Genomic DNA, 23,591 nt, shown 5'->3' on the forward strand with positions numbered 1-23,591 from the left:
TCGCCGCTCCTTGCTGCATGTGTGTGTGTGTGTGTGTGTAGGGGGGGGGGGGACTCAACCCGTCTTAGGTTAAATGGATGAGAGGATATGATTATGATGACAGAACTTATGCCGGCCTGGCTATATTTGGATAATCTTTGTGATTATCCAATTAACTCTTTGTGGAAAGGGAATCTGCGACCCTACAACTTCTTCAACCCCAAAACTCAGTGAGATAAGGGAGCGACCATACGGAGTCAAAATGACGCTACACGTGAATAACTAGCTACGGAACTCTTATCCTTTAGTATTACATTCTGCTGAATTTCTCACTTCTCTAGGTAGCTGCATATTTCCTACACCAGAGTAATTTTCTCCAGTGATGGCAATTTCATATTTAAGTGATGCACCAATTAAATCCTAAATCCGATAACTTTCAGTGACTCCCTCTCCGCCCAGAATTTGTACTATCCTAGATTTGCTTATTACTATCTGCAGTATTTGCTTTAATTTGGCTATTCTAAGGTTCTTACAAATCAACCTAATATTACCTTATGACATATGGCAATTATCGCGAGTAGTCAAGACCTTCCAGCTAAAATTATATTTTTAGACCGCAGAATTAACCGCCTACATTTTTTCTAAGAAAAATAAACTTTCAAACTCTAAAATTATACTATATTACTTAACAAAGTGATTTGCCAGCTAAACTTACTCTAAACTAATCCTTCTTTATGTAGTTCAGTAAAGTTAAACAGCTTCAGTAACATAATACTAGCATAATCTAATTCATTCAGTTACCTTCGCCGATCCGTAGGCCATGGTTTTCCACTTCTATCTTGTGCATCTCTAATATATCTGGGCGGTACTTCTGCCTCTTCTTTGTCTTTTATATCATGAAGTGTTGGCCGGCGTTTTCTGTTGTTTTTCCTGTGATGATCGCACTGGTTAGTTCTTCTCTTAATATAATCTAAGAATTTCATTTTACTCTTTCCAATCTCCTTCAGTAAGCTTTCTTTCTGTTTGCCATTTCAAGTCTTCTTAGTAACCACATCTTCAGCGCTATCAATTTTTTTCTTTTTCGTGTTTCCGAGATGTGTTTAATGTAGAACAGACGTAGCAAGTCATCATTGGGGGGGCTCAAAAGAATTTGATTTTCTTGTTTCCACACCCATGCTACATCCATAGCTGCGGTTACTGATTCCGCCTCAAGAGAAGGCATATCATAATCGATGCTTTCTTTTTCAATGATATTCCTTATTCGCATTTTTCTTTTACTTTTTTTTTTTTTTTGCAATATTGCGTTTCCTCTATCAGTATTTGCATCTCCGTTCTATACATCACCGTGTGTTTGCCTGACATGTTCGTTTTAGATATCATCATCCTGTCATATCACTTTTATCGATGCACTGCATTTATTCCAGCTATTCAGCCGATCTCATTATTCTCACACGCAAATCTATCTGCATCGTGTTTTTTTAAACATGAAAACTGTTCCGCCACTATTTTTACTTCTGTGTTTCAGAGCTACTGCCTCTGTTTCATCAATATTTATTTGAATCTTCCATTTCTAAATTCTCTTGTAGCTAATTAAGTTTATCTTTCGTAATGGCCAGATGACGTAAAAACTGTTTGTTTGCTACTTCCAATTTTATTTTCTCACTAAGCTTATTAGAATGATAAATGAGAAAAGACTTTGTGCATATTTCTATTATGCCAACTTTTCAATCTTCTATTATCTTTTTTTTTCCCCAAAAAAATGACATTTCTCGGTACCTTATCATATTCCCTATCCAAAATACATGGTCTGTCTTCTGTTCTTATCTATATATCTTTTTTAATAACAGTTGAATGATTTTAGAATGTAAATGTATCCCTGATTCCATAAAGAAGTCGTTCCTTTTCAGGCATACAAAGTAAACATATATGGAGGTAGAGGATTTTTTCTCCAGACACTCGTGTTTTTTTTCCCCTCAAAACATGCAAACTGCCCTATGAACACACAGCTCTTGACCTTATGGGATGCAGCAGAGGAATTGCAAGCCGGCTGCATTAATTGTTTAAAAAAAACATTAAACAAAGGGCTCAACCCGTCTTGGAGGGATGAGAATTGGATGGATGGGTGGGTGGATGAAAAGTGAACATAGTTTATATTTGCTGCTATCCCTTTCTCTCTCTCTCCTCCTCCTCCCTTTATTGTTATTTTAAATAAGTTTTTTTTTTTAAATTCAATACCCCTATAAATTATTTCATTTCAATATCACTACTTTTTTTAATAAAACATTTTTTCTTTCAAAAATCTGACATTGTACATATTTTTTTATATATTTTCTTTTCTTTTTCTTTGCTTACATGTATAACATTCATCAACCTGTTTTCGTTACTATCATTTCCTCTTTTCTTTCTAAAATAATAATACAGTGTTTTTTCGCATCGTTTCGATTTGTTTTTATTTTTTATGCGTGTGTCAAATTAAGTGGTCTTTAAAATGAATCACATTTTATCACACCAATGCCAGTAAGACGAATACAAATTCACTAAACTTGTATATATACAGGAATCCAATCTTGTTCTGTGTTCAGAACTTGGACTTAATATCATCACAATCTATAATTCGAAACGTATTTTTATATAAGTATTTTGTGTCATTTATAACATTTCAGTATGAATATTTTATTAAAGAGCTTTTATTATTTATTGAAGTTTAGTGGATGCTTGAAAAAAAATATGTTTAGTCTCTGAGCAGGATTTCCAGATTATATGAAAAAAATAAATAATGATGAAAAGAAGTGGAGGCACGAAAAATATATATAATCAACAACAACAACAAAAAAAAAAAAAATGTAAAACCTACAGAGTAATATATCGGCTCATTTCGTGTATAGCAAACGCAGCTGCAATTCTTGCTTCGCTAAAATAGCTATAAGCATTCGTTTATTATTTATTTATTACTATTTACAGCAACAGTTGTCGAGTTTTCGTGAGTTTTAAATTTGATTACGAAGTGTCATTAGGATAATAAAGGAAAACGATCTTATGTTTCCCTTTTATTATCAAGGGTCGCAAACTAGCGGCCCGCGAAGGCTTAGTATCCGGCCCGCGACCGTAATGATTTCTTTTCTAAAAATCACTGTTTCTAACATCCGGGGATTAAAACAGAAAAAAAATTTAAACTTCTAAATGTTTTATGACACCGTTAAACAAAAGTAAAACTTATTACTATAATTCTTTGTACCATGTTTCTGTTGGCAACACTGAATGGAAGTTACTTGTCTCGCAGCCATTTTAAGCCACGTGACACAATGTCAATAAGTTACAGGTTACCATTGTAATATGATAGTGTGTTAATAAAAAGTTACCTCAATAACTTATATTTTTTTGCCCATAACAATGTCCGATTTTTAAGTTAAAAAAAGAAAAACTGATCAAGAAGACAGAACTTTTCAAGTAAAATGGGAGAAGGCATATTTTTTCGTATTGCAACACGAAACGAAAAAGCAGATATTGACATGATAGTACAGAGGAAAAGATGTCAGGTTTCAAGATCAAAATCAAATTAAAAAAAAGGACTCATAGTTAAAAAAACTTTATTTTTGTAACTCAAAATTATGTATTTAAATAACTTTCTTAAAGTATGAATAAAATGTAATTGAACTTATATTTTCTAAACTTGTTATATTTTTAAAATTTAAAAATAGTTATAAATTTAAAAGGTGGTGTAACTGTTTACGTAAGTCGTAAAGGCCTGGCAACAAAAGGGCCTTTGTTAGAGCTTTTCTTTTTTTAGTTTATGTTTTGGTTTACAGAATAATATTGAATACAGCCTGAGTCTGATATACATCTAATTGACTGGCCCTTTGCTGTGTTTCAGTTTGAGACCCCTGTACAGTTACATCATTACATTATTATTATTCCACAGAACTCCAGAGAAATTCATCAAGGGTTACCATTGTAATATGATGTCATACCTGATCTTGAATTCATTCACGCTACCTGCACTGACCACCAAAAGCAATCCATTCAAGCTCCCACCCCTTTATTGAATGCACTGATTCTCAACTTCCATGGATTCCTTCTGGTCCTCTCCCCACCCATAAGATTAAGAATTCCATCTACTTGCACACTATATCACCCTTTCAGAAGCCTGTAGAGATCAAGAATCAGGTCATGTGGAATTAGATCTCATAATCTAATTCATCACATGACCGATATCATCTTTGGAGTTCTGTGAGATTTTATTATCTCACAGAACTCCAAAGAAATTCATCAAGGGAGTTTCCTATCGCCCACCTCTCCTTTGCACCCTCTCTCCACTGTATCTGCAACACTTCAGAAACTAGGAAACCAGATCTGTGAAGTCCAGATGATCTCCTTATCCCTCCCTGTCAATGTTTTTTTTTTTTTTTTCAACATTGCAGTTATTATCCTCTAAGTTGTATTTGCAATGTTCGTACTTCAACTTCACAGGGTGCAGTTTATAATTAGTGATGGTCTTGGGCTAACTATTTCTAAAGGCTACCGGTGAAGACTGAACTGTCCCCTTCGCCTCCAAAAGTAAACATAAGGCTAAATCAACATCGACTATTCGCTACAGGAATAACAAAAAAAAGTTAGCGGATTTATTTAACAGTGAACTAATAGCCATTCTCGATCAGTCACCCCCCCCCCCCTCTTATCCAAGCTAACGATTTATAATCCAATCCCATACCCTTGAACTTTACAATAATTTTACATGATGTATCCATGATATTTTGCTTTCACAATTTTGCAGTTCGAAAGTGTCATGTGCATCTAATCTCCTTGTCTAATTCAAACGTAACATTATACAATGTGAGCAAGTTGCTTAAACATGACCTTCCCTTAGTAAATCCATGTTGTTCTTTGTAAAGAACATGGAGTACTTAATGTGATTTTTACTAGTTTTAGGTTATTTCCGAATGCATAAGAACCTGTTAAATTCATTTTATCATAAATACTCGTTATTGCTTCGCACAATTTTAGTTTTAATCAGAATAGTTTATGCTCCAAACCACTGTAAAATGATAGAGTAATAATTCCGATCTGCCAGAAGAAATTTAATGAAATTTGATATTTTATTAAAGAGCTTTTATTATTTCTTGGTGTTTAGTGGAGGCTTTTAAAAAATTCCATGTTTGATCTCTAGAGCAGGATTTACGAATTATATAAAAAAATGATGAAAAGAAGTGGAGTCATCAAAAAAATATGATTAAAAAAAAAAACGACCGTAAAACCTACAGAGTATGTATTCTGTTGTTGGATTATGAATACCATTTCATCCTATCTCTTATCTACACGTTATCTTTGTCCATATACAGCACTGATGTGAAAGTTTTGCAATCCTAGCATAAGCGGAATGATACTGATATAGATCTCAATAATGCAGGAATGTACTAAAATTAGCAACATTGAGATGAAGAGACTGGCAGTCTACACATTTTCAAAGAAATTACAGAAAAAAGTCTTCTGCTACCTTTGTATATGTTTCAAATAATAAATAAACTGTGTGAGGTATTAAAAACGAATCTAGAAAACGTTAAAATTTATTGCAAAAATGCTTTCGTCACTATGATACATTTCTCAATAGCAGTTTGTATAAACTGCAAGAACCAAAGATAAATGTTAATTACAGGTATAACCAGCAATCCGAGGAACTTAAATAATATGGAAATGATTGCAACTCCTCATAAAAATGGTACAATTCTCAACAACAGCTTATACAAAGTTTATACAAAGTGTTATTGAGAATTGTACCATTTTTATGGTACAATTAGCAAATATGGAAATTATTGCTACAAGTAGCAATAATTTCCATATTTGTTGAGTTTCACAGACTGCTGATTATACCTCTAATGTTTATTTTTTTCTTTATAACTTAATTTGGAAAATCACTTATTCACTCACTTTCAGAATAATATTTTATTTGTTTATTATTTTTGCAATGTGTAGTCTTTTCCCACCATTCTGTGTTTATTCAATGATATATTAATAAGTCACTCTGATCCAAAAGAATTCGATTTTAATAAGATTTCTCCATAACTTCATATGATTTCTTGAAATGATTTCTTGCTTTCATAATTTCCTGTCATCTTGCCCCTTAAAATATATTCCTGCTACAATAAGCTTTTCTTCATGACTTATCCATACTTATCTTCATGTTCAGCTTATACCATAACTCATAACAGCTTAAAAAAATCAGAAAACCAAATGCAACAAACTTACATCCTGTTGGAATGGCAATCAAGCCTTCTGGGTCCTTGACAAAGTCGCTGGGTGCAACTTCTGTGATTCCATGGTTCTAGTCTTTCATCAGAGAGAAATCAGAAGAATTCTGGAGAGGCTGGGAACCTTGTTATTTAGTCCTGATAGATCCCTTTGTGCTAAAAACTTGTGCTATATATATACATATACATACACATATATATATTTATATCTGAAAATCACAGAATATGATGATTATTATCATTACAAGATGCTTTCAAGGAGTCCTAGGAATCATGTGGGAGGGCACTGTACTTCACCCAAATCACCATTTAACAATATAATAACAATAATAATAAAGCCATCAGGAGTATAAAGTATATATATTAAATATATATAATAACAACAATAATAAAGCCATCAGGAGTATAAAGATACCATAATATAGTGGCAGATAATTCAGTCCTTACCTATAATGGATGTTCAGCTTCCTCCCCCCCCCTCCTCTGCCATCAGACTTTTAATTGGATCCACTACATTCTCGGGTATTATTTTTGTACTGATGATTTTCATAGTATAGTAGTTATATGCATATGCTCACTAACCACCACAGACATAACAGTATGTAAAAGATATCTTTGTATGCATTCAAAATATAATTTAATTTCATACATTAATAATACTGCTGTCCAACCTATGGTTAGTTTCTTAGGTGTAATCAAAGAGAAATACAATGTCATAGCATAGATTTACCTGATAAAACTCCTGAAATATGCAAGAGAGAAAGTGGGTTTTTTCATTATGTATATAACCATACCTATAGGAGAAATAAGACAGAAAGCAAGGACAAACACAGGTGCCAATCAAATACCTACAGTGTAGAAAATCAGTCAGTCTGACAATATGCTGGAGACATATCATACATCATAGGGCAGATTGGAGAGAAACTTGATTAATGTATCAGATGAAATTTTGATTTAAAAGGAACTTAAAAACAAAGCTTGCAAAAGCAATAATCAACTAGGTAATATAAACATAAAATGCAGAATATAAACCTCTAGAACATGGTTTTCCTTGTATGTGGTTCTGATTCAATGTCCATCAAATTATCCAATATGATAATTTCTGTTGTTGCCAAAGAATTTAGTTCATTCTCTTTCTTTCTTTTTTTTTGTAAATTATTCATGAGTCTTTCAAGATTCTAAGTAATTTGCTGTCAACTTACTTATGATGTTGAATCAAGACTAAGAACCAATGCAAGATATCAATCATTTCCATGTGAATAGTTTATGATGGTGTAATCAATGAGTGTCCATGCGGTTAGCCTAGTGGCTTTGTGCTTCGCAACCATATGACTGGGGAAGGAGTGTCCCAGGTTCGATTCCCATCGAGGACGTGAGGAATTTGAGGATCTTCCTCAGCCACAGCCAAGTTAGCCAGTCTTGGGCATGGGCAATAGGGTTTTTTCTGCCAGTTTATCTGGCGTTTTTCATCCAGCAAGCAGACAAACCGACCCCGTGAACACACAGGCTACAATCATAGGATATAGTACGACAAGGAAGGCAACAGGAAACTACCCTGCTCATAATCATTTCCCTAGATGGTGGCATATATAGCTACTCCCAGACAGCCGTAAGGCTAAATACTATCAGATCAGAATCAATAAGTATAAGAATCCATTTAACAGTGTTCTACACAATCAGCAGTTTTTTTAATCCAGTGATGCTGAGTTAGTTTCTCTTATCTAGTAACCAATATCTTATCAAGTATTCAATAGTAATTAATCTAGTTCTCATCAGATTTGCAAACAATACAAATCACTCATACCTATAAAAAAAGTCCAAGTGACCACATCGCTTCATTCTCATTTTTGTGGCATGCTCAGCGGTTAGCCACATATACACTACCTTCAGAATGGCAAGTCAACGTTGTTTATACGTGGATAAAGGATTAAACAAGAATATAATTTCTTGTCAAGTTTAATTTCAACTCCATTGTAAGTTGTCCAATGGTAGGCCATTAGACAACATGAAGCTGGGGGCAGTCACAGTTGAAGTTGGCATGTTGGCTTACTGTCTTTTGAGGTTGCTGCTGCAACAGGGGTGAAAGCAATTCCAACTGAATTGTGCTAAGAAGCCACAATTCGAGTGGACTCCATGCAAGGAAGCTAGTGGTTTGCATCCCTTCAACCACAAACCACCACAGAGCTCAATGAAACTGGTAACACGAATATGTGACTTGGAGCTTTGACAAATAAGATAGTTCTGTATTGAGTCCCGTTTTAATTACAAACAGATTCTAGATGTTATTTGATCTGGAGAGAATAAAATATGAGACACCATTCCTTCAAAATCAGAAAAAGGCATATTTACAATGGAGTTAAAATTAAACTTGAAAAGAAATTATATTCTTGTTTAATCCTTTATCCAAATATAAGCAAACAAAGTTTGCAGTCGTGAAGTATCTTTACTATTATTATTATTATTATTATTTGACACCTCCAGGGAGTCCAAAGACTCATCGAGGGAGAGTGTGCCAACAGCATCGAACGATTGGCCCCCTTCCAACTACTAACTGTGCTCAAACTTACTTAACTGAGCCATTAGTAGCAGAGGCTCTACCAATCGACCAACCTTTTTACGACTAGGCTACTTGTAAATGGAGGCTAATGACTTCACATTAATCACCTTAGTATCACATAATGCAAAGTATACATCCTTTTAGGTGTGTATAATACTATGCATTATGGGAAGAGCCACTATCCAGACTAGTTTCAACCTTTCTTATTGAGGTCTCATCAGTGGCCAGACCCACTTTGAACTTACAATGGAGGTAGTGTTCTTGTGTGGGGTGGAATCTTATTATTTCTATAAGGTATTTTGAAATACTGTATGCTGACAAAAATTGCAACAACCAGAATAATAGTTAAACTTCTTGAAGTGATCCTGATGTGAACTATTTAAACACATGAAGAAACATCACTAGCAAAGTAGACAAAAAAGGAGCTACTATACATTGATAATAATAACTAATCAGCTGCAGACAAAAGTACTGATAAATTGACCTTCAGACTATGTGACAGGAATTAATTCCATTTCATCAAGAAATCTGTTAAGACTCTTGTTTTTTCTCTCTCTCTCTCTTATCAAGTGCGATCATACCTGCAGATGTATTTCAGTTTTTAAAACATGGAAGACAGATAATTTACAAGCTGTAGTTTTGCCTTTAAAAAAAATTAAAAAGAATATTATTAATGACATACTTAAAACTGAATAACTGAAGCCAAAAATTTCAGTAACTTAAGAATTAAGTGAAAAATCATAAAACTGCTTAATACTATATTATAACTATTGCACTCACATACTTATCAACCATACTTTTTAAATTTCTACATATATATTTTATCATCTTTCCTAATTTAGCTGTCATTTTATATTTCTATGACATTCTAAAGGATTCTGAGGTGAATGGAATACTATGTGATAAATTACAGTTTTCAAAAACACAGCCTGTAAGTGGTTTGTAAATAGAATGACTAACATAATTAACTTATACTTTTTCATGTAAATCTATCTATGAAATGGTGGTAACCCACAGCACATATAGAATTGCAGAAGGCTAATGATTAAATGATCTGGGAACGCTGCACTAGAAACCAGACACACAACCTTTTTTAAGCTACTTGACTACTGTTATTATTATTATTATCTTAGGCTCCCAGAGAGTCAAGAACTCATCAACAGAAGTCACACATCATCCACACCAGCTGTCATGCCTTTTTAAGCTCATTCACACTAGATGCATTCACTACTTCAACAAGCAAACTGTTCCACTCACTCACTGCTCTGTGAGAAAAAAATCTAGCTCACACTCCTTTCTTAACTTTAAACAAACTTAAGTTCCATAGATTCCTCCCATATAACAAAAACTTTCAGTCAGTCAGTTTGGGTAAGTACATCCATTTATTTGCTACTATTTAGGAATGCTAGGAGTATCAGAAATAAGGAGGATGAAATTGTTTCACTGAATGAGTTTATAATCTTCTTAAATTTCATATTATGCGCCCTCAAGGGGTGTTCAAGTTATTAATGACAGCACCACATGATTAAATTTATTTGATTATTAATCTCCCATCAACAATTTTCCTCTGAATCAATCTATTATGTGTAAGCACTCCAATATTGTCATATCTAACATTTCGTGCTTCTAAGGCACTGATGACTGAATCAATCCACCTAGACCTTGGTCTTCCTCTGGGTCTCTTTCCTACCATCTTGGCAGTGAATACCTCTTTTGCTAACCTTTCCTCACTCATTCTATTTAAATGGCCATACCACCTTAGATTAGCTCTGCATACACATTCTTGAATGCTAACAATGTCAAGTTCCTTTCTAATATCTTCATTTTTAATATGATTTTGCTGCTGATGCCACTAGTTCACTCTCCTAATTTTTCTCAGAACCCTTATATCTGTGGTGTCTAGTCTTTGATCACGTGCTTTATTTTTAATCCAACTATCAGATTCACAACTTACATTTGGTTTGAACACGGTCTTGTATACTGCTAGTTTGGTGTTTTGGTATAAGTTTATTCAGCTAGCTACCATTGCATTCTTCTGGAAAAGAAGAAAGCATACCAAAAATTCTTAGCAAATAAGTCAGCAGATACTTTAAAAGAATACGGAGAAAAATGAAGATAGCTATGTTTAAAAGTAGCTAAACAAACATCGTGGGAAGACTTTGGTAAGAGTATGGAAAATAAAGATCAGGAAGGTGGCAAAATGTTCTGGAGGCTACTGAAGAAGCTTATTTTCTTCTTTGGGTGAATAAACTCAATTCACCCAAAAATGATTGGAATAACTGAAACATGGTTGAATGAGGATAATATCCTTATGGGAAAAGAACTGGAAGGATATGGTGTTTTTGCAAGGATAAGAAGGGCAAAAAGGGTGGGGGAGGGGGGCGATGATGATGATGATAGCAGGAGAATTATGACTACATAAGATAGAGATACAAGAGGAAAATAGTGGCAATGATTTTGAGGCAGTATAGTGTGAAGATATTAGTTGAATGTCAATATAGTCCAGGCAATGTGTACAGTGGTGATGAAGAAATGTGTAAGAAACTTGGATTAGTAAACATGGAAAGGGTGGTCATTATGGGTGATTTTAGTTATGAAAGAGTTATCATTCCGTTGTATAAGACTCTGATCAGAGCACACTTAGCCTATTGTTCTCAGATTTGGTCCCCAGGATTTGAAGGGGATAAATTAACTGTGGAAAGGGTACAGAGGCAGATAACAAAGACAGTTTCAGAACTGTACAATGTTAGTTATGAGGATTAGCTGAGGGAATGTGGATTGCAGAGTTTGGTGGATAGAAGAAGGAGAGTTGATATGATTGAGACTTTTAAACTGTTGAGAGGTGGTTACAGGGTTGACACTGAGGAGTTCTTTCACTTGGTTGAACAGCGGGAAGGAGTGATGACAAGAGGCCATCCCTGGAAGTTACGAAAGGAAACTGTGAGCAAGAGGGTGAGGAGTGGTTTCTTTGCATGGAGGATGGTTGAACCGTGGAATGCATTGCCTGATAGTGGTGAGAGCGAGAATGGTCAATGAATTTAAGGAGTGCTATGATAGACTTTGTGTTTCCTGGGAGGGACCTCCCACATTGAGTCTTGATAGACTTGTGTTTCCTAGGAAGGATCTCCCGCGATGAGTCTTTTGATTCCTTGGAGGCCTAAATAATAATAATACAGACTGGAATGAAGAGAGAGCATTTGGGAATAAGGTAAATGAATTTCTTGAGTTGAGAGACAACTATCTTAGGCAATATGTAAAGGAAGGCACATGAGGATCAAGAATCTTAGATCTGATTCTTATATCAAAAGATGATATTGTGAGTGGGGTGTCGTATTTTACTCCCATTGGTGAGAGTAATCATGAAGTAATCATTGGGCAGTGGCTGGTCATATGAAGACTTCTGTGAGGAAAGGATGTACGTGGAACTACAATGCTGGTGATTATGACAAGCTTAGGAGCAGCTTGGAGCTATAGCATGGAATGAGGAGTTGAGAAGTAAGGAAATAAATGCTGCTTGGGAACTGACAAAGAGATACATAACAGCATCAATGTGCGAATGCATTCCAAAGGTCAAAAGGCTGAATAAGGTAGGTGTCAAACGGATGAATGAAGGGATTAAGCTTGAAATCTAGAAGAAGGAGAATGCACTATGGAAGCAGCACAAGATGAATAACAACAATAATTAGTTGAAGACTATAAACAGCAGACCAGAAAGGTGATTCAGTTGGTAAGAACAGCAAAAGTGCAGAATGAGCAGAAATCGAGTGTAGAGGATATAGTATTTTTAGGAATGAGAAGAGATAGGAGAGGAGAAGGAATATAATGCTATTGGATGACTTGATTACAGGTAGGGTAGAAACACATGAAAGCAATAACTGTAATAATGTCCCATTCAGCAGTGAGTTTGAGGCTATATAGTATGAAGTGGAGGCTGACAGAATGAAATATGCAGACCTGGTGGATCAGTTGCTGGGGACAAAGAAAGGTATTGCCAAATTGCAATATGGTGCTAACTGAGTAATTATTACAGGTGACTTAATTATTCAAGGATCGATTCGAGAGAAGAGAAATCTCATGATAAGTATGGAGTAATTGCTGATGATGATGCAAAGATAGATAAGGCAATAAAGTAAAAGATAAATATGAGAAAAATATATCAGTTATCTAGCGCTTACAGAATGATTTTAATGGGCTGGAAACCTAAACAAATGATCATGGCTTTCAGTTTAATGTTAGTAAGTGTAAAGTTATGCACTTTGGCACAATGAGATTTTCCAATGGCATATTATATTAGTGGGGTCATGCTACAAGAAACTGATGAGGCTAGGGATCTTGGCATTATGGTGGATAGGAATTTGAAGTTCAAAAGGTCACATAGCAGAAATTGCAAATACAACTCAGAGAATAATTATAATGCTGATATGAACCTTGACATATAAGGATAAGGAAACCTCTTTTTGCTTCATTCTGACTTTTTACAAGGCCTTGATAAGACTGCATCTGGACTGTGTGCAGATTGGGTCTCCTAGGTTCCTAGGAGATAAAGAAGTTGTGGAAAGGGTGCAAAGATGAGTTATAGCTTACAAAAATTATATCAGTAGTATGGAATTCAGATTTAAATATTTGATTTAGAGATTAGATTAAGAGGACAGATTGCAAGTATGTGGACTACAGACTATGGTTAGTAGGAAAAAAGAGGGGATGATATGATCGACGTCTATAAATTTCTGAATGAGTGTTAATAGGATATTGTCTGATGAAATTTTTTGCTATTTGAAAGGTCCACTGCATCCACTTACCAACTTGAATTTTTTTTTTATGATAGTTCGGGGGAGAGGAAGAAGAACTCAGTTTCCAAAGTTATCCTTGGAAACTGAGTGAGAAAGTGTTCAGGAAGCACACAAAGTCTAGTTTCTTCTCATGGCATGCAATGAATGTGTTGAAACCATCAGATGTTGTAAGTACGTCTTCTGTGATGTATTCAAGGAGAGGTGTCTGATAGGTGTTTAGGCATTATGTGACCCAGAAGGGGTCCCCTCCCCCAAAAACTTCTTGGACTCCATGGAGGAGCTATATAATAATACACAAGTCAGGAATGCTAGGACAGTTAGAAACAACACTTTATACATAGAATATAACAATTGTTCACTGCAATAATAAAATATGTTAACAACAATTATGTTTACTAGACTTCATTAATATTCAAGAAAGCAGTTAAAATCATCAGTGCCTAATAACTCTATTAATGGTATAATTCACTAGTGGAGTGAAAAATATTTTGGTTATCATGCAAAGTGGTGGTTATAATAATACACTCTAATTTTAACAGATTCAAATCATGGGACAATTTTTTTTCTCAATGTCTTAAATAAAGTTTCTTAATATTAATTATTCAGAATTATAAATAAAATGTAATTAAATAATGAAATATAATTAAATAATAAAGTATTAAGAATTATTTCATTATTTAATTAATGAATCCATTAACAAATTAACATATCTGTTAGAAAATAAATAAATTATAATTCATATTAAGTCTTATATTACAGTTTAGTAAGATTTTATCAAAACTGGTTCATCCATTCTCAAGACGTTCCATATGAAAAGACAGACATAACAAAACTAATAATCACTATTTGTTTACTTGCAAAACACATTAAAATAAATCTGAAAATAAAACCAAAGAATAAATAATAATATTAATAATAATAATAATAATAAGATATAATATTATTAGAAGAACGACGGTACATTGCGCCCTTCGATTGGAATAGGCCTAAGTTCGATTCTCGTCGCGACGGGAGGATTCTTTATCTGTTCGATTTCAATCGATGGTGAGTTAGCCGATCTCATACGGAGGTAGCAGGGTTTTTTCTCCCGGAAACTCGGGTTTTTCATCCCGCATACATACAAATCGGCCCTTCAGAACACACGCAATTTACAGACAAAAATTACTAGTTGTGGTGGTGTTGGAGGTGGGCGATAGATGGCGTTGATTCGTAGTAGAGGTTAGGTGTAGAGACAGTTGTAGGTGTCCTCCCGCGATGAGTCTTCGGACTCCTTGGAGGTATCAGGAATAATAATAATAATAATAATAATAGTAGTAGTAGTGAATGTATGTATGTATGTATGTATCAGGATGATAAGCATAAAAATGGAACAGATTGAGATGTGGGTGGGGAAGTTGAGACTGAGCAGATGAGTATGTGGTAAAGAGATAAAGGCGATTGGGCAAGGGCAAGTGTGGTAGGGGAAATCACAAACAACAATTGACTTAGGTAGGATTGGTTATAGACCTAAAAGTGAACTGCTGTCAGAAGTATCAGAAATAAGGGAGATGAAATGGTTTCATTGCTTGAGTTTATTTGCCCTAAAATCAGAATAAGTGAAACATGGTTGAATGAAGATGTTATCCTAATGGGAATAGAAATGAAAGGGTACAGTGTTTTTCATGAGAATAGAAAGGACAAGGAGGAGTGCTGCTGATGACAGCAGGGGGAATTATGTCCACATAAGGTCAACATGAAAGAAGAAAATAGTTATGAGGAAGTTGACAGGAAGACATATTAAGTTGGATGGTCGTGATGAAGAAATGTATATACAACTTGGGTTAGTGATCAAAGGAAGAGTAATTATTATAGACAATTTTAATTATGGCAGTATAGATTGGAATGAAGAGATAGCATTTGGGAATAAGGAAAATGAATTTCTTTAGTTCTTGAGAGAGACTACCTCAGGCAGAATGTCAAGGAGGGCATGAGAGGATCAAGAGATCTGATCATTTCATCAGAGGATGTAATTGTGAGTGGGGGTTTCATACTTTCCTCCAGTTGGTGAGAGTGATCACCTGGGTTGTGGCTAGCCATATGCAGACTTCTGTGAGGCAAGAATATATGTGGAAATACAAGGCTGATGATTATGACAAGCTTAGGAGACAGTTTGGAGCTATAGCATGGAATGAGAAGTTAAGCAGTAAAGAAATAAATGCTGCTTGGGAACTGACAAAGAAATACAAAACAGCATCAATGTGTGAATATATTCTGAAGGTAAAAAGGCTGAATAAGACAGGTGCAAAATGGATGAATGACAGGCTTAAGCATGAAATCTGGAAGAAGAACAAGGCACTTTGGAGGCAGTACATAAAGAATAATGGTAATAATCAGTTACAGGACGAGTATAAAAAACAAGCCAGGAGAGTGACTCAATTAGTAAGGACAACAAAAGTACAGTATGAGAAGAAATTAGCAAATCAGGCAAAGAAAATCCCTTGATTTTTTTAAGATTATGTGGCAAGTAGAAGGAAAAATGATTACGGTAAGATGATGTTAATGGATGAAAAATGGTAGAATGGTAACTGCTGCAGAAGACACTGTTGAGGTATTCAGTGATCAATTTATAAGGGTGTTTCATCCTCCTCAGGGTGAAATCATGAGAAACTTAAGCATAGAGGACATAGGAGAGGATGGCTTAATTGTGAGTGAGAAGGAAATATTTGAGGAAATAAATAACCTTAATATCAATAAGGCAATAGGATTTGATGACATAACACCATGCATCATAAGGGAATGTTCCAGGGAATTGGCAATAGCACTGGCATGCCTATTTAATAATTGTCTTATAATAGCACAGGTTTCGGGGGAGTGGAAAGAAGGTAAAACTGTTCCACTGCATAAAGGTAATAAGGCTGTGGCTGCAAATTATAGGCCAATCTGTATATCTGGAGTTGTGATGAAGATACTAGAGAGATTGGTGAGAAGTAGAATACAGAAATGGGTTGATAACAGTACTATTCTCTATGGTTATCAGCATGGGTTTGTTAAAGATAGATCATGTTTTACTAACCTACTTATTATTATTATTATTAAACAAGACCTCATGGAGTCAAAGACTCATCTAGGAGGTCCTTTTATCTCACACACATCTCATCATACCGGGTCTTAAACACATTCAAACTCCTTGCAGACACCACACTCTCAGGCAAGGCATTCCAATCATTCACAACTCTGCACGAAAAAAACCTGCCTCTCACTCCCCTACTCACACCCTCTTTATACAGTTTCCAGGGATGACCTCTGGTTCTCCCCTGATCTCCCACTATTCGCTGTAGAACTTCTCCACCATTGATCCTATAGCAACCCCTTACCAACTTGTAGGTCTCTATCATATCTCCCCTCTTCCTTCTCTCCACTAGTCTCTGCAAATTACATCTTTTCAATCTTTCCTCATACTCGACATTCCAGAGGTCAGAAACTACCTTAGTCAGTCGCCTTTGGACCCTTTCCAACATCTCCTCATCCTTCTGAAAACCAGGTGACCAAATCTGGGCACAATAGTCCATGTGTGGCCTAATCAAAGCCTTATACAATGGAACAAGAATCTCCCTACTTCTACACGTCAGTGTCCTCCTCATCATTCCCAGAAGTCTTTGTGTTGTCTTCACAATTTTGGCGATGTGACCCCTAAATTTTAGATCTTTATCCACTATCACTCCCAGATCTCTTATTTCCTCTACTTCCAACAATATATTCTTACCAAGCATAAATTCTGCATCCCATCTTTGTTTTCCAAATTTTAAAACCTTACATTTTGCAACATTGAACTCACACCCCCATTTGCTTGCCCAATCACTCAATTTATTCAAGTCTTCTTGCAAGGCCACAACATCTTCACTACTCTTTATGGTTCTTCCCAACTTTGCATCATCTGCAAACAACTGAATATCTCCATCCAAATCTTCGCCAATATCATTAATATACAAGTTAAATAGTAATGGCCCTAAAACAGATCCCTGAGGCACTCCACTAGTGACTTTCCTTTTCCTGGATATTGCACCCTCATACACAACTTGTTGATACCTATCAGATAGCCAGTCTCCAATCCAATGCACTAATCTAATATCCAACCCCATCTGCTCTAGTTTGACTGTCAACTTATCATGAGGCACTCTATCAAAAGCTTTTGCGAAATCCAAGTATATTACTGTGTATCCTTCTCCTCTGTCCAAGGAAGCAGTCACTTTATTGTAATAAGTAAGTAGATTACTAAAACACGACCTCCCTTTAGCAAATCCATGCTGTCCATCAAAGATTATACCATTGTTGTCAACCCAACTCTGGATTCTAGCTCTCACAAGCTTCTCCAACAACTTAACCACAACACCCGACACACAGATAGGCCTATAGTTTGATGCTTGAGTTCGATCACCTCCTTTATGAAGTGGCACAATCTTGCCCTCCTTCCACTCTTTAGGGACTTGACCAAGTGCAAGACTCGTATTAAAAAAATATGTCAAGGCAGGTGTCAACTCTCTGGCACATTCCTTCAGAATACGTGGTGATATATTATCAAGTCCCACAGCCTTATTTACATCTAGTTTACTCAACTCCCCAAACACCTCTTGCTCACTTACAGTCAGTCTCTCCTCCCCATCATCAACTGCTCTTAATCTCTCCATGAAGTCACATTCACAAGATTGAAAGATCTTTATGAACTGCTCATTAAGTATCTCCACCACACATTCTGCAACAGCTGTCTTTATACCATTTCCTCCAATCAATGTCATCCTTCCATAATCATTCTTTCTTTTGCTGGCTACATATCGAAAGAACTCCCTAGGATTCTTTTTAGCTTCATTAGCTAACTGCTGTTCATACCTCTCTTTAGCTACTCTCACCAACCAAGTCACTCTCCTTGCCTGGTCTTTGTAGAACTCATGAAATTGGTTACTTCCACTTCTCTTATGCTGCCTCCACAATGCCCTTTTTCTCTGTATTGCATGCTTAATCTCTTTATTCATCCATCTCACACCTAACTTATTTAACCTTCTCACCCGTGGTATACATTTAGACATTGCATCCACTAAATATTTTTTGAAAATCCCCCAAGCTGCATTGATCTCTTTTCCAGCTAACTCCTCATTCCATGCTACACCTGCAAGCTGTCTCCTGAGCTCTTCATAATCACCCCCCTTGTAGTTCCACATATACCCTTTTTTCACAGGGGTCCTTGCACTGCTGGCAACCACCCAAGTAATCACCTCATGGTCACTTTCACCAATTGGTGGATGATTTGATACCTCATTGATAATTACATCCTCCGATGAGATGACCAAATCCAAGACCCTTAATCCTCTTGTGCCCTCTGTTACATACTGTCTGAGGTAGTTATCCCTCAAAAACTCAAGAAACTCATTTTCTTTACTTCCAGTTGCTATCTCTTCATTCCAGTCTATATTGCCATAATTAAAATCACCCATAATGATCACCCTTTTCTTATTTGCTTGGCTTATTTGACTATACATTTCACTATCACCACCATCCACATTACCAGGTCTATAACAACATCCCACCAAGTATTTGATTCTATTCACCTCTATCTCACACCATACTGCCTCAAAACCACTGGCCCCATTTCCCCCTTGCATCTCTACCTTGTATGGACATAACTCTTTCTCTATCATCAATAGCACTCCCCCTCCCTTTTTACCCCTTCTATCCTCACGAAACACATCATACCTTTCCATCTCTATTCCTGTCAGGATGTCATCCTCATCTAACCATGTCTCACTTATTCCGACAATCTCTGGGTGCACAGACGCAATTAGTGCAACCATTTCATCTGCCTTGTTTCTTATACTTCTAGCATTGGTATACAAACACAACAACTCATTTCTGGATCTACAGCTAGTTCCACTGATACCACTCACTCGATGTGATCTCTCCATGCTGGACTGGGGCCATTTCTCTTTCTGCTTCTTCATTTTAGAACCCTTTGCAATTCCATCTGTTTCCTTTTGATCCCTGATCATCCCATTACTTTCCTGCCTACACATTCTCTCACCTCCTCTTGCAGCATCCACCTTTCTCACGCTGTGTATCCCTGTCCACCCTGAGCCTCCCCGTTTCCCTGCTCCTCTTGCACACCCATTCTCTCATTATCTATACTCATACCACTCACTTCCACATTCATTTCCACTCCTTCAATCTCTCCTGTCTTACTCTCCTGCTCTTCCACATCACTCCCCTCTTGATCTGATTCATTCTCTCTATTCACTTCTCTACCTTCCAGCAGCAGTCTCTCCAAGCGACTCACACCATAACCACTCAAATGCAGTCCATCGCTCCCATACAGCTCACTTCGTCCCTCAAACTCATTCCACACATTAACAAACTGTACTCCCATCTCCTCACACATTTCAGCCAGAATATCATTCATAATCCTTGCTCTCCGCCTCATTTCACCACAATCATACCTAGGCAACACACTGACCACCCTTCCTGTCACACTATTCTCCTTTATCTTTCCAAGCAGTCTCCTGACATTCATTTTGACATGCTCTTTGTTCTCTCTCAAATCATTTGTTCCAATTAATACAATTAACTCTTTTGCTCGTTCCCGCCTCATGTTCAATGCCTCAATCACTCTACTCATTTTACCGCCTGGAAAACATACCTTGTGCATTTTATCCTCTAGCACACCTTTAATAATGGAGTCGCCATACAACGCCACTCGCTCATCTTTTGTTAACTCTTTCATGCCATCATGATTTATTTTAATAGTTTTGACCTGCATTCTCTTAATTTCATTCCGCATCCATTTCATTTCTTGCTTCATCCAATCCAATTCACCTTCTGAACCTCGCGACACATTCACTCTATCATTAAATCTTTCTAACTTTCTAACTCTCGACCCTCTCTTCTCACTTTCCCTCTCATTCATCATTATGTACTATAACAAAGTGACAAATGCCTTGGACAAGGGAGATGGATATACAGTGCTATCAATATCACAAAAGAGGAAGGTCACTAGTGGTGTGCCGCAGGGGATAACTTTTGAGACCATTGTTGTTCAGTTTGTATATTAATGATATTGGGATGGGTTTGACTGGTGATATGCAACAATTTTCAGATGATACAAAATTGAGGAGAGTAATGCAGAGTCAAGCAGATGTTATGGCCTTACAGGAGGACTTGAAGCTATTGCATGAATGGGCAGGTAAATGGGACTATCAGTTCAATGTTGCACAGTGTAAGGTCTTGAAATTACTAAGCATATCAAATCATGCAGTTTTCTTAATTTGGTGATTTTTTACAGAATTTTAGAGTAAATAAATTATAATGGCATATCTTTTATCACCACATTAATGTTTAATGAATTTTAAATATGACTGGATGTTTTGCACTCAATTCCAATTTAATAGTATGGCACACTGCCTTCAGAAGATTTAAATTTTGTTGGCTAAAAAAAATACATTATTATTTTTCAGTTCACAACAAAGCTATGTTACCAAAACAAAAAACTACCCAAAAAACATGTGACTGATGAAAAATTACATTGGCAAGATGAACAGCCATGGTATGCAGTGGTCACATGAGATAGATTAGTGTACTGTGCAACAGTGCTGTGGAAGTGGCTGCAAAAAAGTAGATAAGGTATGGATGAAGTAGTGTAGTGGCTTCTTGTGATGAGGCTGGAGCTCCATGTAGGTGCTATAATAATAATTATTATGGCTCATTTATGGAAACATTATTTAATGTGAAATAATATGTCACAATTATTTATTCTTTTTTTCTTTGAAATTATGCTTTAAAGCTCATGAACTGTAGTTATCTTTTTCCGGTGACATTTTAAAAATGATAATTATCAGTTTATTTTTTAATTTCTATTATTATTATTATTTTATTTTTGAGTGCTAAGTTAGAAAATAAAATCACTTCTGGTGATTTTATCTTCATGTTTATACAGCATTTTTAAAATCCAGACATAAACCTCTTTCTTCACACGCATCAATAATAGCTTTAGAGGTATATCTTTTCATATTTTGTGAATTTCTTTCATTGAGAAGTAGAATACAGTAGAATATGCAAAAGAATGAACAGATAACAGACTGTTCATTCTTTTAACTGTGACAACTGTCATAGGCATTAATCAGCAGCAAGAAGAAATCAGTAGCCTAATCCTTGCTAGCAGTGTTCTACTTATCTATAGGCATCAAATTAATGAAATTAATAAAAAAAATATGCTAGAATTAGCATACCTAGGATAATGAGGCATCCATAGAGCTGTTGGAGTTTGAAGAACATCTTCAGATCTTAAGTTCAGTTTCTGTTTAGCTGAGATCTCTAATAACACGTGTGCTCAAGTCAGATTCTTATCAAATTCATGTCACTTCTATAGAAATTTGAACTAGTTTGGCCCTAGCTTGCACTCTATTAAAATTGTTTTAACTTCAGTGTATTGTGATTTCTTTATCTCCAAAGGTATCACTACAAAAGTAGATGAAGTAATTAGAAATTGCAATGATCTTCAATATCAAAGACAAATCAGACAAACATGATCACATTAATTGCAGGAAGTGTTTGTTATATTGTCAATTCAGTTTACATGCTTTCATTTTTAATATAATTTACCATTAAGTAAAAGAGAAATTAGCCAAAACATAAAATTAGCAGTATATGAGGCGATTCTGAAATACAGTCCACTTACTTATTATAAGAAGGTGACAAATACTTTGGATAAAGGTGATGCATACAGTATATTTAAATTTTGCCAACCTTTTTCATAAATTACCTCATGTTGTATTAGTAGTTAAAAAGGATTGGATAGTAGATTAGTGCACTGGATTAGAGATTGACTGTCTGATAGGTAACAGCAAGTTGTCTATGGAGGAGACATATCCCAGAATATTGCTCTTCTACAGACTTCTCCCAAAATATTTGAAGAGGTTGAATGGTTATATATAATCATAATGAATTTTTCATTATAATGAAATTTTTTACTTCATTAATTCATAATCTCCAGCCTGTTGGTTGGAGAGCATCCACTCTCCAACCAACAGGCTGCTTGTTTGAATCCCACATGGATGTTTATATTTGTCTTTAGGTGGGAGAGATGAATTTAATCACCCAACCACCATTCCACTTTTTGGAGGTCTGAAGTAGCTTATATGTATAAAATAAGTAAAATAATGTATAAAATAAGATGCAAAAAATATATATAAAATAAATAAAAATAGGAAAAAAAATTCTTAGCCTGCCCACAGTACAAATGTATTATAGGTTTACAATGAAACTTTAGTGGGGTGGGTACCACATAAAAATAAATAAATAAAAATAAAATAAAATAAATTGTTCGCAGATGATGCAAATTTGAGAAAAACTATGAGATGTAGAGCATGTTGTGGTTTGCTTTGCAAGAGGACCTGAATGCACTGGCTGAATTGAATGGGAAAGAGAATGGGAGTTACCAGTTCAATGTTGCAAAGTGTAAGGTTTAAAATGTGGGAAGCAAAGATAGAATATAGAGTACATAGTGGAAATATCTTAAAGGAGATGAGGGATCTGTGAGCGATTGTGGACAAAGATCTAAAATTTTAATTTTGGTGATACATTGCTAAAGCTGTGAGAACAGAACAGCAGTTATGGCAATGATATGGAGGACACTGCCGTGGAGAAGTAAGGATGTTATGGTTCCATTGTATAAGGTTTTGATCAAGTTGCATGTAGATTGCTGTGCACAGATTTGGTCACCTAGTTTTTCAAAAGGATGAAGAGATATTGCAAAGGGTTCAGAGACAACTGACTAAGGTGATTTCTGCCTTAAACTGTGGGCAGGCTATCATATCATGTTGAGTATGAACATCTTCATACTCAACATGATATGATTGACACATATAAGTTGCTAAGGTGTTATTATCGGATTAATATGAATGATGTGCAACATAGAAATGGCCAGAATGGAGGAGAACAAGTGGCCATCCCTGGAAGCTGTATACGGAGGGTGTGAACAATGATGTGAAGAGCAGGTTTTTTTGC

The 23,591-nt window shown here is 35.7% G+C and overlaps 1 protein-coding gene across 4 annotated transcripts in view; it reads left to right on the forward strand.

Annotated features, from left to right (window-relative positions):
* The window catches only part of LOC150106361 (uncharacterized), a 103,643-nt gene that overhangs the window by 14,751 nt on the left and 65,301 nt on the right, over window positions 1-23,591 (forward strand). Inside the window, exon 2 of one of the 4 annotated variants that reach the window (XM_090393099.1) lies at window positions 21,044-21,209. The exons of 2 other annotated variants lie outside the window; for them this stretch is intronic. The gene's annotated coding sequence lies outside the window, so the exon portion shown is untranslated. Of the gene's footprint in view, window positions 1-20,999; window positions 21,210-23,591 lie in introns of those variants that run through there. One more of the 4 variants, XM_090393100.1, reaches the window with a different exon arrangement.

The sequence above is a fragment of the Typopeltis vanoorti genome, chromosome 5 (genome assembly GCF_054136105.1).
Source record: "Typopeltis vanoorti isolate ZY-2024b chromosome 5, IOZ_Tvanoo_1.0, whole genome shotgun sequence".
Taxonomy (NCBI): domain Eukaryota; kingdom Metazoa; phylum Arthropoda; class Arachnida; order Uropygi; family Thelyphonidae; genus Typopeltis; species Typopeltis vanoorti.